Raw genomic sequence first — 13,570 nt, 5'->3', positions numbered from 1 at the left:
AGTCACTTGGATATTTCCTAGGGATAAATTCCTGATTATTAATGAAAGTGTCTAAGGAAGAGGGCCTCAGTGACAGGAATTTAAAAAAAAATGTCCAGAGCTGGTAAGATGGTCTGGATGAATAGGTGACGTATTTAAAAAAAAAAATTTTTTTTTTGGTGACCTAAATTTCTTTTTAACTTACTTTCTCTATATAACTATATTTGGATTCCAGTCTTGTTTGAGTTTTATCCTGTGTTTGGATGGCCTGTTAACCCAATTGATCACATTATTTTAATTGTTAGGAAAAAGTTTAGAAAACCTGAGTTATGAGGAAAGGTTAAAGCAACTGGATATGTTTAGTCTTGAGAAAGGAAGAATGAGGGGGAACCTGATAAGTCTTCAAATATAGTAAGATTTTCTATAAAGAGGATGGTGATCAACTTCTCCATATCCTCTGAAGTGAGGACAAGAAGTAATGGGCTTAATCTGCAGCAAGGAAGATTTAAATTTGATATTAGGAAGAACTTTCTACAACAATAAGGGAGTTAAGCACCACAACAGACTTCCAAGAGAAATTATGGAATCCTCTCATTAGAGGTTTTTAAGACTAGATTGGACAAATACCTTTCAGGAATGGTCTAGGTTTCTTTGGTCCTGCCTGAGCACAGAAGGCTGGACTTAATGACTTCTTGAGGTCCCTTCCAGCCGTATATGTCTATGATTCTGTAATAATAAGCCAAATTAGGGTACAGTAGTCTACCCCACTCTGTAGGCTTAAACAGAACCTTAGAACTCTGTTTTTTATCTTTCCATATGAATTTTAATAGCACATTCTGCCATGTTTTTAATTTCATGTCAAAGATACCACCAGGGATGCATTGAAACAAGACACTACCCTCTCTAGCCAAGATATTTCATATTTGTTCCATTCCTTCAACTCTCTTGTTGTTTTATTCCACAGCAGAGGGTAATCTGGCTGTAAAAAGATTTGTTTCTTCACAATATTTATTCCTAACTAGTTTAAAGATTCCTTTGCCCATGCACATTTATTTAGCTGACAAAAGTTTTGTTTTGACTCTTTTGGGAATATTAATTCCTAAAATTTCAGATTTATCTTAGTTTATTTTGCAGTCTGAAACCTGCCCAAATTCCCAAATCAATTGTTCTATAATTTTTAATGAGGCTTCTGGATCCTGCAACTATAACAAGACATGGTCAGCATACAAAACTATTTTGTGTTCTGATCTATAAGTAGTTTTGATCTCCTTTACCCAAGGGGCTGTTTCTCACATTTATTGTAAATGGCTCCATTGCCAAAGTAAACAGGGATAAGGGGCAACCTTGTCTCATACACCTAGACAAATTAAAAGGAGGGGATTGATGACTATATTAATCCAAGATGACACTTTAGAATGAGTATACAGGCCAGCATGCCCACAGAAAACTGATTTCCAAAGCCAAACCCTACCGAAATCTCTCCGAGGTATTCCTGCTCCTGCTGGTCAATGGCTTGTTCAGCATCCAGATAAAGCAGTGCACTGGAAGAATTGTTAGAATTAACATTATTGATCAAATTCGGAGTTTTTCTGACATTATCAGATAGATGCCTGCTAACAATGAACCCAGATTGGTCAGGATGAACAAATTTGGGCAAGATGGTGCTCAGTCTGTTTGCTAGTACCTATGCATAAATTTTAGCATCCATGTCATTGAAGAAATAGGTCTGTATGATGAACAACTGGTAAGATCTTTTTCTTCAGGAGTGGCCACAATTTTTGCCTTTCTCCATAAATCTGGAATGTTGTTTCCATGCAATATACCGTTTAACAATTGGGTTAAAATGGGGATCAACACTTGTTTTAGAGCTCTATAATACTCTCAAAATAACCCATTGGGACCTGGAACTTTATTGGATTTTAAATTCTTTATTACAACTTCAACTTCCTCGGCAGCCATTTGCCTATCAAGAGCTGCCAGATCCAGCTCTGAGAGCTGAGGTGGTTTCACACGTCTCAAATATCTATTTATGAGTTCAGGATTTGGATGTTCTGATGGTGTACAAAGTATTTAAAAAGCCAGGGCATTTTTCTGATTCTGGGAGCTGTGCTGCATAGGACTGGTCTCCAAGTGGTGCAGAGCTGATTGCTGATAACCACCTGTGTGGTACCAACACAGACCAACTGGGCAGATGAATAGGAGATGCACTGGGTAAGTTTAATTCTCATTGGGTTGTCACATGATCTGGTAACTGACCTGAGGAAAGGAGAGGAACAGGTTATGTGATACCTGATGTATAAGGAGGCTGCTGAGCAGAGCTCTTTCACTTACCCTCTCCCTCTTCCCACTCTTCCACAAATACTCTGAGGTCTGTATAAAGGGGATATGGTATAGGCAGGATCTCTGAGTTCTTCAAATGTATGTCAGACTTCCCACTCCTAGAGGGTGAATGATGTAATCAAAATGGAGCTTCTAGCCCATATAGGAATGATGGCCAAGGCAGACTAGGCTTTCTGACTAGTAGCGGGGTGGTGGAGGACAGGAGGGTGTTTGCTCTTTGGCTGTGTGAAAGGAACACAGTATCAGAGACATCACTTCACCGATAGTGGGAAGTGGTATGATTACATGTTACAATGCATGTCTGGTACCAGGATAAAAAAAAGACTGATAACCAACCCTTGCTCCCTTAAGGAAGTCTATGCTTTACTCTGATGCATTACTTCCTTGCCTTTATTCAGCTATGAAGCAAAGCTTGAAGCACTCTAGTCTTACACAGGTTTTTTTTTAATTAATTTATTTTATTTTATCCAAAATTTATTGACCGTCAGATGGGTGAGGCTACAGGGACAGTATGAAAGTCATGTTCTCCCCTCACGTTCTAGAGACGTGTTTAAAGCCCTCTGTTCACATCTTGATACTTAATGTTGCTCTGTGGCTGAATCCCATGCTCTTGAACCATCTGTATTTGTCTGTGCAGCCAAATGCGCAGGTAGTCCCACCCATCTCAGACACACTTTAGTTTAGTGTTGCTTTCGTCTGAAGAAGCATCCTTCTGTGAGCCTTGCCTGTGCTCCAGTGGGCTGGCACAACACAGTTGAGCAGCCAACACACAGAGCTACAGTCTGAGCATGGCTGAATATAGTGGTGATTTTATACAACTTGGACACTTCACATCCATGAAATAGGAGTTTGGACTCTGGACCAGACGCCGCCGCTTGTGTTTCCGTTTCTCCTCCTCGGGGGAGGGATGCAGCAGGTCTTTCGCCAGAGGCATGTTCGTGCGGAGGCAGCACAGTTGGTAGGCAAATAAATTTGCCATGGCACTTCGAGAGATCATGGGCTCTGTGTCGTTACTGTGTGTCTATAATTGTTAGCTTTTGGATATTCTTATCAAGGCTGAACAAAGGGAGAAGAATTTGGAGTGGGTGTGAAGTTTTCTCTGGAAGAATAGTAAAACAACAAACGTTAGGTAGGAAAGGGGAGAGATGATAGGCCAGGAATTGTTACATTCTAGGCTAGTTTTCCAGCTGGCCTAAGTGCTGGGCAACTTACTAACTACCTAGGAAATAGATGGTGATCATAGATAAGGGAACTAGGGCTGTCAAGTGATTAAAAAAATTAATCACGATTAATTGTGCGATTAAACAATAATAGAACACCATTTATTTAAATATTTCTGGATGTTTTCTACATTTTCAAATATATTTTGATTTTAAACAGAATGCAAAGTGTACAGTGCTCCCTTTATATTTTTTATTACAAATATTTGCACTGTATAAAACAAAAGAAATAGTATTTTTCAATTCACCTCATGCAAGTACTCTAGTGCAATCTCTTTATCGTGAAAGTTGAACTTACAAATGTAGAATTATGTACAAAAAATAACTGCATTCAAAATAAAACAATGAGCCTACAAGTCCAGTCAATCCTATTTCTTCTTCAGCCAATTGCTCAGACAAACAAGATTGTTTACTTTTGCAGGAGATAACGCTGCCTGTTTCTTGTTCATAATGTCACCTGAAAGTGAGAACAGGCATTCTCATGGCATGTTGTAGGTGGCGTCACAAGATATTTACATGCCAGTTGCGCTAAAGATTCATATGTCCCTTCATGCTTCAACCACCATTCCAGAGGACATGCGTCCATGCTGATGATGGGTTCTGCTCGATAACAATCCAAAGCAGTGCAGACCAACATGTTCATTTTTATTATCTGAGTCAGATGACATCAGCAGAAGGTTGATTTTTGTTTTTTGATGGTTTGGGTTCTGTAGTTTTTGCTTCGGAGTTGCTCTTTTAAGACTTCTGAAAGCATGATCCATACTTTGTCCCTCTCAGATTTTGGAAGGCACTTCAGATTCTTAAACCTTGGATCGAGTGCTGTAGCTATCTTTAGAAATCTCACATTGGTACCTTCTTTGCATTTTGTCAAATCTGCAGCAAAAGTGTTCTTAAAATGAACAACGTGTGCTGAGTCCTCATCTGAGACTTCTATAACATGAATTATATGGCAGAATGCAGGTAAAACAGAGCTGGAAACATACAATTCTCCCCCCAAGGAGTCCAGTCATAAATTTAATCATTATCTTTTTAACAAGTGTCATCAGCATGGAAGCAAGTCCTCTGGAATGGTGGTTGAAGAATGAAGGGGCATATGAATTTTTAGCACAGCTGGTACGTAAATACCTTGCAATGCCAGCTAAAAAAGTGCCATGCGAATGCCTGTTCTTACTTTCTGGTGACATTGTAAATAAGAAGTGGGAGCATTAGCTCCCGTAAATCTAAACAAACTTGTTTGTCTTGGTGATTGGCTGAATGGGAAGTAGGACTCAGTGGACTTGTAGGCTCTAAAATTTTGCATTGTTTTGTTTTGTTTTTTTTGAGTGCAGTTACGTAACAAAAAAAATCTACATGTGTAAATTGCACTTTCATAATAAAGAGATTGCACTTCAGTACTTGTATGAGGTGAACTGAAAAATACAATTTCTTTTATCATTTTTAGAGTGCAAATATTTGCAATAAAAATAATATAAGATGATCCGTGTACACTTTGCATTCTGTGTTGTAATTAAAATCAATATATTTGAAAATGTAGAAAAACATCGAAAAACATTTATTAAACTTCAATTGGCATTCTGTTGTTTAACAGTGTGATTGAAACTGCGATTAATCGTGTTTAATTTAATTAAGATTAATTGTTTTGAGTTAATTGTGTGAGTTAACTGCGATTAATCGACAGTCCTAAAGGGAACCCGTGAGTTTTTGTTTTTGGGGTTTAATTTTACTTGCCAGACTTAGAGGAATTTTTTGTACACATTCTTTCTGATTTGTTGTGTTCTATCTTTCTGTTTGGCTCAACAGGTTTTGTTGGTGTATGAGTGGCAGGAGCAGAACTTCAATCACAGTAGTAGCCCCTTAATCACTAGCGGGTGTGGAGAAGGGGGTTTGCTGATGTATTCCCCTTTAATGTATTTATTGAAAGATAGCAACCAAAATAGTCCCAGGCTCTCAGATCAGAATATTTGTGAACCTATGTATCTGAGCGTATATTTAAAAAAACTCATTAATGTAAAGTGGCATAATGTTCAAAATAGTTTTAGCTTTCTTCCAAAGCAAGAACGTGGAAAAGTCTCCAAATGACCTGAAGGTTAGTGGCGGGTGGGTGGAGTTTTATTAAATTTATTTATTTTTGGCAATAGTTTTAATTTTCGTAATTTACTTTACAAAGTTTTCATTTCAAAAAGATCTTTTGAAATACTCTCCTCCTTTTCCATTGAGATGGGCACTTTAGTGCAACAAGAGAAAAGGCATGTGGAACAGACCGCTTTGCTAAATGAAGGTCAAGTACAGCTTGCAGCTGTCGCCTTTCTTTACTCTCTGCCTAGAGGCTAGAGTTCTATATACAAGGTTCTAGGTGGAGGGATGTCAAAACAAAAACAAACAGAAAAACTAACCTCGCAGCAGGCTTTTAGACTTAGCAAAAGCCAAGATGCTGTGTGGGGACAGACTGAGAACCACAGACTATGGAACCTAGAGGAAGCGTGAATTCAAATGCAAGTGAATCAACACTGCTGCTTCCATGCAAGCTTTCCTTGTATTCTGCAGACAGCTGTCTTCATGCTTATAATGGTGCCTAAAGTACAGTTATACTTAGCACATATACAGCACTTTCCACCCGTAGATCCGTTTGATGCAAAAGTGGCAAAGCTCATTTTATAAATGAGGAAACTGAAGCACAATTGCACAGCAAGTCAGTGGTACAGAAGATAGAGCGAGACTCAAGTTCTGTTGATTTTTTTGTTTTAATTTGCAATAGCTGTGGCATATGTGTACTTGAACACAGAAGCTGCATGTGTATGTTTTGTGTACTGTAGTGTGGTTGGATGATCAGTATTGACCAAGAGATAGTTTGACTGAATGCATTGAGTCTGAGCATAGATGTCAGGGAAAAACATTAATTTGGGAAAACAAGATCAGATAACTAACAAACCAGGGTGAAATCCTTGTCCCATTGAAGCTAATAGAATAACTGAGTTAAATGTGGCCAGGATTTCACCCTGGATCATCTTCTTTGGTAGCTGTCTTGAATATAGATTAAGATGGTAAAAGTTGCCTGGTTGGTAGAAATGAGACCAAGATGGCCCCACCAACTTGTGAACATGTTGACTCCCCAGCCTATCTCAGTCCTGACTAGCAATGGCTCTTGTTTACATTCCTGTTGCTGGACTGTAAATATTTCTTTGAAGCTTGTGTGATGTGGACCAGTGTCTACAATGAACTAAGAGTTTGGAACCATGACACTTACTAGTTGCAATCAATGTAAAGGTTTGAATCTGAGTTTTAGAGGTGAAAGGCTAGTTCAGTTAAAACTCTGCATCACTTTAGTCTTCAGAATAATGTTTGTATGACTCCTTCCTGATAGAGTGGGGCAGGTCACCCAGACCCCTAGTCTTACAAATAACCTCTCCACAGTAAGTTAAAAACTTAAACCTACAAATACTTTCTTTGTGTTGTTTTTGGCTAATCTTAATACAGGCAGTAGGAGCAGAACAGCTTTATTTTTTTTCTGAAGCATAAGGGGAACCCATGAAGTAGCAGCCTTTGTTTAGTTCCTGCCAGTGTCAATTACTTAAATTTGCATCCTTTCATTTAGTCTGGTTGAAAAACTATGGAAAGTCTATAGATTATAAAAGTGCAGTGTATTTCAGGGTAGAGGAGAAAAGTTACTTGTCTTAGTTCTAAATTGACTTTCTGTTGCTATTTCATATTTGTACTATTGATTTTTGCGATATGGATATTCATTGGATAGTTCTGCAAATTAAAGTCACTGATATGCCTGTCCCTGGAATCTACTGACTGATTTCATCTAGTGACTTTTTCTGTTGCACAACAGTCATTTACTTGATAATACCATAAATTGATGTGACACCAACCCATACAGGAGCCTCAGCAGTGGGGATCAAAACTGGGACCTTTCAAGCTTAATCATAGACTCACAGGACTGGAAGGGACCTCAAGAGGTCATCTAGTCCAGTCCCCTCATGGCAGGACTAAGTATTATCTAGACTATCCCTGACAGGTGTTTGTCTAACCTGCTCTTAAAAAAATCTCCAAAGATGGAGATTCCACAGCCTCCCTATGCAATATATTCCAGTGCTTAACCACCCTGACAGTAAGGAAGTTTTTCCTAATGTCCAACCTAAACCGCCTTTGGTGCAATTTAAGCCCATTGCTTCTTATCCTATCTTCAGAGGTTAGAGAACAATTTACCATCCTCCTCCTTGTAATAACCTTTTATGCACTTGAAAACTGTTGCCACATCTCCCCTCAGTCTTCTCTTCTCCAGACTAAACAAAACCCAATTTTTTTCAGCCTTCCCTTCTAGGTCATGTTGTCTAGACCTTTAATCATGTTTGTTGCTCTTCTCTGGACTTTTTCCAATTTGTCCACAGTTTTCCTGAAATGTGGCATCCAAAACTGGACACAATAGTTCAGTTGAGGCCTAATCAGCATGATATAGAGCGGATGAAATACTACTTGTGTTTTGCTTACAATACTCCTACTAATACACCGGACCCTCGCTAGAACGTGCATCTATATAACGCAAATTCGGATATAACACGTTTGCGGCCATGGATCCCAAATTTAAGTACAGTACATTTTTTTTTGAGTTTTAAGTGACCTTGGTGTTCATTACCTTATTGTTCTTGCAAGATCGTTGGACACATATACTGTATAACAGTCTGACGAGGAATTCGACTTCGAGGGATTTACAGAGGAGAAAGTTGGAAGAACAGGCATGGAGTGGATGCAGGAGCTGTCCCAGCAACTGTTCGGGCTTGGGGTAACTGTTCTGCCACAAAATATTGAGTACTGGATAAGAGGTGACGATGAAGCAGAAGAATTTTGTCCCATTGCTGAAAGTCTAACGGATGACCAAATTCTTCAGGCAGTATGACCAAACAACATTCCAGAAGCTGAAGAATTGGCCTTCGCCGTGGAAGAAGAGGAAGATGAAGTGGATGTCGTTCCAGTGTCAACTGCGACTGTAGCTGGCTTAGAGACTGCTTTGAGATGGTTTGAGACGCAAGACATTGAGCCTATAAAATTATGCAGCTATGTAGTCTCTTGCAGTTTGCTAAGAGGAAGCAGCATAGCAGCAAGAAGCAAAAGCAACTCCCCGACTTTTTAAAGAAAAACTAGACTAGTTTATTGTAATGTGTACTTTAAATCTCTAATAAAGCAACACTTTTTTTCTTGTTTGTTTCCTTCAAGTAGGAGTTTATTTTCTAAGGTTTTCTATACTTTATGGATGTGAAGGTAATTAGCGCTACAAAAATTTCTATATACATATTTATACATACAGTGTGTATAAATTTCTCTATGGCATTCCATACGCGAAGATGGAAGTTCATGGTGCCTGAAAGCACATAAAGCATTTAACCAAATTCATTAAAATTGCTTCCGTTTCAAAACGCAATTTCCACTGACGCCCGTGGTGAGTACTGTATCTAGTAGACTCGTTTTTCGTGTCAGTTCCAGGTTTTGATGCTATCGTTAGCCCACTATAACCTGCAAATACACAACTACATATACCTGTACTGAAATTTTGGTCACAAAAATATAATTTCATTTTAACGCAGTCCCTGCTATAGCGTGGTACTTGGCATGGATCCCAAATCTCATGTTCTCGCGAGGCTCTAGTATATCCCAGTAAGATGTTTTCCTTTTTTTTTTTTAAAAACAGTGTTACGCTATTGACTCAAATTTAGCTTGTGGTCCACTATGACCCCCAGATTACTTTCTACTGCACTCCTTCCTAAGCAATCATTTCCCATTTTGTATGTGTGCTACTGATCTTTTCTTCCTAAATGGAGTACTTTGCATTTGTCCTAACTGAATTTCATCCTATTTACTTCAGACCACTTCTCCAGATTGTCCAGATCATTTTGAATTTTAATCCTATCCTCCAAAGCACTTGTAACCCTTCCCATCTTGGTATCATCTGAAACTTTATATGTGTACTCTCTATGCCATTATGTAAATCCTTGATGAAGATATTGAACAGAACCAGACCCAGAACGGATCCCTGTGGGATCCCACTTGTTATTCCCTTCCAGCCTGACTGTGAACCACTGATAACTACTCTCTGCAAATGGTTTTCCAACCAGTTATGCACCCACCTTATAGTAGCTCCGTCTAGATTGTATTTCCCTAGTTTGTTTAATGCATGAGCTTCATCTACTGCATCAGCTAAAAGACACTTATGTCTTAGTGAAGGCTGGAGGAGGCTCATCAATCTCTAGGAGGCCTAGCCACCACTAGAGGGGAACAGAGTGCCATTCTGAGCAGATGTACATTAATTAATTTTATTGAATGTCAAATCTGAAATTAAAACAATGCCTGCACATAACCTGTCTGTGCCTTGGCAATAATTACACTTAAAATAGCCTCCAACAGCATTAATAACCCCTATTGCTGTTCAAAATGTTTGTCGAATAATGTGAAGCAGGTTTCAGGCAAACAGAAATAAAATATTTTTTATTGTTGTGGAATTGTTCAGACAAGGTTATCCCCATCTTTGTTAGCAATTGACCATTTTCAAACCCAGATAAAGCGGGTTCTGGGGTGTCATTCTTAACCCCTATTACTGTCAACAGTATATCATTTCCTTTTTTCTGTGTAGAAAGGATTAAAGGTAGAGATTCTCAGCAGGTGTAAATCGGCATCACTCCATTGAAGTCAGTGGAACACTGTGTGAGTTTACATCAGTTGAGAATCTGACTCATCCCTTTTTGTTCAGAAAGGAGCAGCCGCAGATTTGCATGGCTATGGTGTAGCTGTAGTGGCAAGTAGAATGGCTTTGCATCTTGAACAGTCTGTTGCAAGTCTTCTGTCTTTCTTTATTCAGCAAAACACATTAGAAAATGTACCAGACCTCTTGGAATTGAGATGCGCAGCATACCTTCTGCAATGGGTGCTGAAAATGATTTGGCCTTACCTAGGTTTGTGACCAACGTTTTTTTTTTACTGTTAACAATGGATTTTCTCCTTATACATGTTGTCAACAATAGGTCATTTTTCCCAGTTGACGTAGACACTAAATTGCTACTTAAATCTCAACTTTTTCTTTAAACTGCCTTACTCTCATCCCCTCTGGTGATGCAGCCTTATTGGCTGATTGAGTTTTAAAAAATATCTTCCTCACATGGTAGTTTTCGTTTAGATGAGGGCTTGCACACACACATACTGCTTTTAATGTACAAGAACATGTTGAGGTGAGTTTGGGAGAGGTTACTCTACTGCTGATATGCCACCTGGCAAGTCCTGGCTAGTACCAATAACAAATCTTAGGGCATGCCTACGCTGCAGTTAAAAACCCACAGCTGGCTCATGCCTGCTGACTCTCGCTTGGGTTAAGGGGCTGTTTAATTGCAGTGTAATCATTCGGGCTTCGGCTCTCGGACTCTGTGTGGTGGGAGGGTCCCAGAGCTTGGACTGCAGTCCAAGATAATAATAGAATAATAATAAAATAATAATAGAATACCATTTATTTAAATATATTTGGATGTTTTATACATTTTCAAGTATATTAATTTCAATTACAACACAGAATACAAAGAGTATAGTTCTCACTTTATATTTAATTTTGATTACAAATATCTGCATTGTAAAAAACAATCATATTTTTCAATTCATGTAATATAAGTATTGTAGTGCAATCTCTTTATCATGAAAGTTGAACTTACAAATGTAGAATTATATACAAAAAAAGGCACTCAAAAACAAAACAATGTAAAACTTTAGAGCCTGCAAGTCAGCTCAGTCCTACTTCTTGTTCAGCCAATTGCTCAAACAGGTTTGTTTACCTTTGCCGGAGATAATGATGCCTGCTTCTTGTTTACATCACTTGAAAGCGAGAACAGGCGTTCGCATGGCACTGTTATAGCCAGTGTCATAAGATATTTACATGCCAGTTACGCTAAAGATTCATAGGTCCCTTCATGCTTCAACCACCCTTCCAGAGGACGTGTCCATGCTGTTGATAGGTTCTGCTCGGTTACCAACCAAAGCAGTGCAGACAGACGCATGTTCATTTTCATCATCTGAGTCAGATGCCACCAGCAGAAGGTTGATTTGCTTTTTTGGTGGTTTGGGTTCTTTAGTTTCTGCATCAGAGTATTGCTCTTTTAAGACTTCTGAAATCAAGCTCCACACCTCATCCCCTCAGATTTTGGAAGGCACTTAAGATTGTTAAACCTTGTGTCGAGTGCTGTAGCTGTCTTTAGAAATCTCAGATTGATACCTGTTTTGCATTTTGTCTAACTTGCAGTGGAAGTGTTCTTAAAGTGAACAACATATGCTGCATCATCATACAAGACTGCTATAACATGAAATATATGGCAGAATGGGGTAAAAGAGAACAGGAGACATTCAATTCTCCCCCCAAGGAGTTCAATCACAAATTTAATTAATGCATTATTTTTTTAACAAGCATCATCAGCATAGAAACAAATCCTCTGGAATGGTGGCTGAAGCATGAAGGGGCATACGAATGTTTAGCATATTGTTGTATCAACCAGGCAAGGTACTAACAAGCTTCAACAGGACTTTATTTTCAAAGTGGAAACCTCTTTACCAAGCTGCTGCTGCACTCTCTGTAGCTCTCTCACAGCCTCTCAACTCCTCCCCCCTCCTTCCTGTTTCCTGTCCTTTCAGACTCCCAACAGCCAGTGCTCCCAATTCTAATAATTACAAGCAACATCTAAACAGCACATTTCCTCCTCTCTGAAGAAACTCTCCCAATTAAAATAAACATTATTGTTCTAACCACAGGAACAAATATGAAACAAGACACTATTCTGTTGGCAGAAATATTACATTGAAAGCACTGTAGATACTACATAACATAGTCTCTAGTCCAGACAGGTGGTTGTCTGGGTCTGACAGGCTATCTCTCAAGCCCCGGTTCCAGTGCAATGTCTTGTGTTGGTACTACGGTGAAGTCATCCAATGCAAACTGGGTGTTGGCATAATCTCCTCTTGGTGCATAGGCAGGTGCAAGATAAGGAGCATTCCATACCTGCCCATCGGAAAATAGATAGGTGTAAGGTCCCTTCTTCTCTGATTTTAAGAGGAACTGTGAATTTATGGTCCCCTTTGCGTATAATTCCAGGTCTTCGTATTCTAACTAAGGAACCACACTCAAACTTTGGTTTCTTAGCACCCCGCCGCTTGTCTGTGAAAGCCTTAGACTTTGCTTGGCTCTGTTCAACTGTTTTTCTCACATCATCCTTGTTTGGGGCATCAGGTCGTGCCTTTAACAATCCAGCAATGTTCAGTTTAGTTTTTATCTGTTTCCCATGCAGAAGTAACTGTGTGGGTGATCTTTGCGTTGTGGCATGTTGTGTAGCCTGGTATGCTTGCAAGACATCAGTAGCGAAGGGTATCCACAATCGCCCTTCCAGTTTAGCCATTTGCAAACTCTCTTTCAAACTTCTGTTAAACCGTTCGATTTCCCCATTGGCTTGAGGGTAATATAGGGATGACCTTCTGAGTAAAATGTTCCTCTGTGCTAGAAAAGTTTCAAACTCCAGGGAAGTAAATTGACTACTATTATGTGAAACCAGTTCTTTGGGGTTACCTTCCCTGCTAAAAACTGAAGAGAGGAACTTAATTACTCTAGCAGAAGAGATTTGCGATGTAAACACTACCTCAGGCCATTTACTGAAATAGTCTATTAAAGTGATGGCATAACGGCAGTCACTTGGAGCAGTATCAAAGGGTCCTACAATGTCAATCGCCACGTTTTCCCATGCAGATTCAGGAAGAGGAACAGGCTGTTATGGAGGGGTACATGTCACTGCTGTCTTACCATGCATTTGGCAAGTGACACAGGATTTTGAGTGCTTCAGTTTGAGAGTCCATCCCTGGCCACCAATAGAGATCCTGTAGTTGTTGTTTGGTTCGGACAATTCCTTGATGAGTATTATGTGCCACGTGTATGAGTTTTGACTGTAATTCTTCTGCACAAAGAGCCAGTGTGTACCTCGTAACACACAGCCATCAAACAAAGAAAGTTCATCCCGAAC

The 13,570-nt window shown here is 39.3% G+C and overlaps 1 protein-coding gene and 1 pseudogene across 2 annotated transcripts in view; one reads left to right on the top strand and one right to left on the bottom strand.

The window, feature by feature from the left end:
* The window catches only part of MLLT3 (MLLT3 super elongation complex subunit), a 229,978-nt gene that overhangs the window by 45,828 nt on the left and 170,580 nt on the right, over positions 1 to 13,570 (top strand). The gene's annotated exons all lie outside the window — the stretch shown is intronic.
* On the bottom strand, positions 3,000 to 3,265 carry LOC140912108 (small ribosomal subunit protein eS27-like; annotated as a pseudogene).

Source organism: Lepidochelys kempii, chromosome 5 (genome assembly GCF_965140265.1).
Source record: "Lepidochelys kempii isolate rLepKem1 chromosome 5, rLepKem1.hap2, whole genome shotgun sequence".
In the NCBI taxonomy this organism is placed as follows: domain Eukaryota; kingdom Metazoa; phylum Chordata; order Testudines; family Cheloniidae; genus Lepidochelys; species Lepidochelys kempii.
Note: the sequence above shows the minus strand (reverse complement) of the source record. Positions and strands in the feature narration are given on the sequence as shown.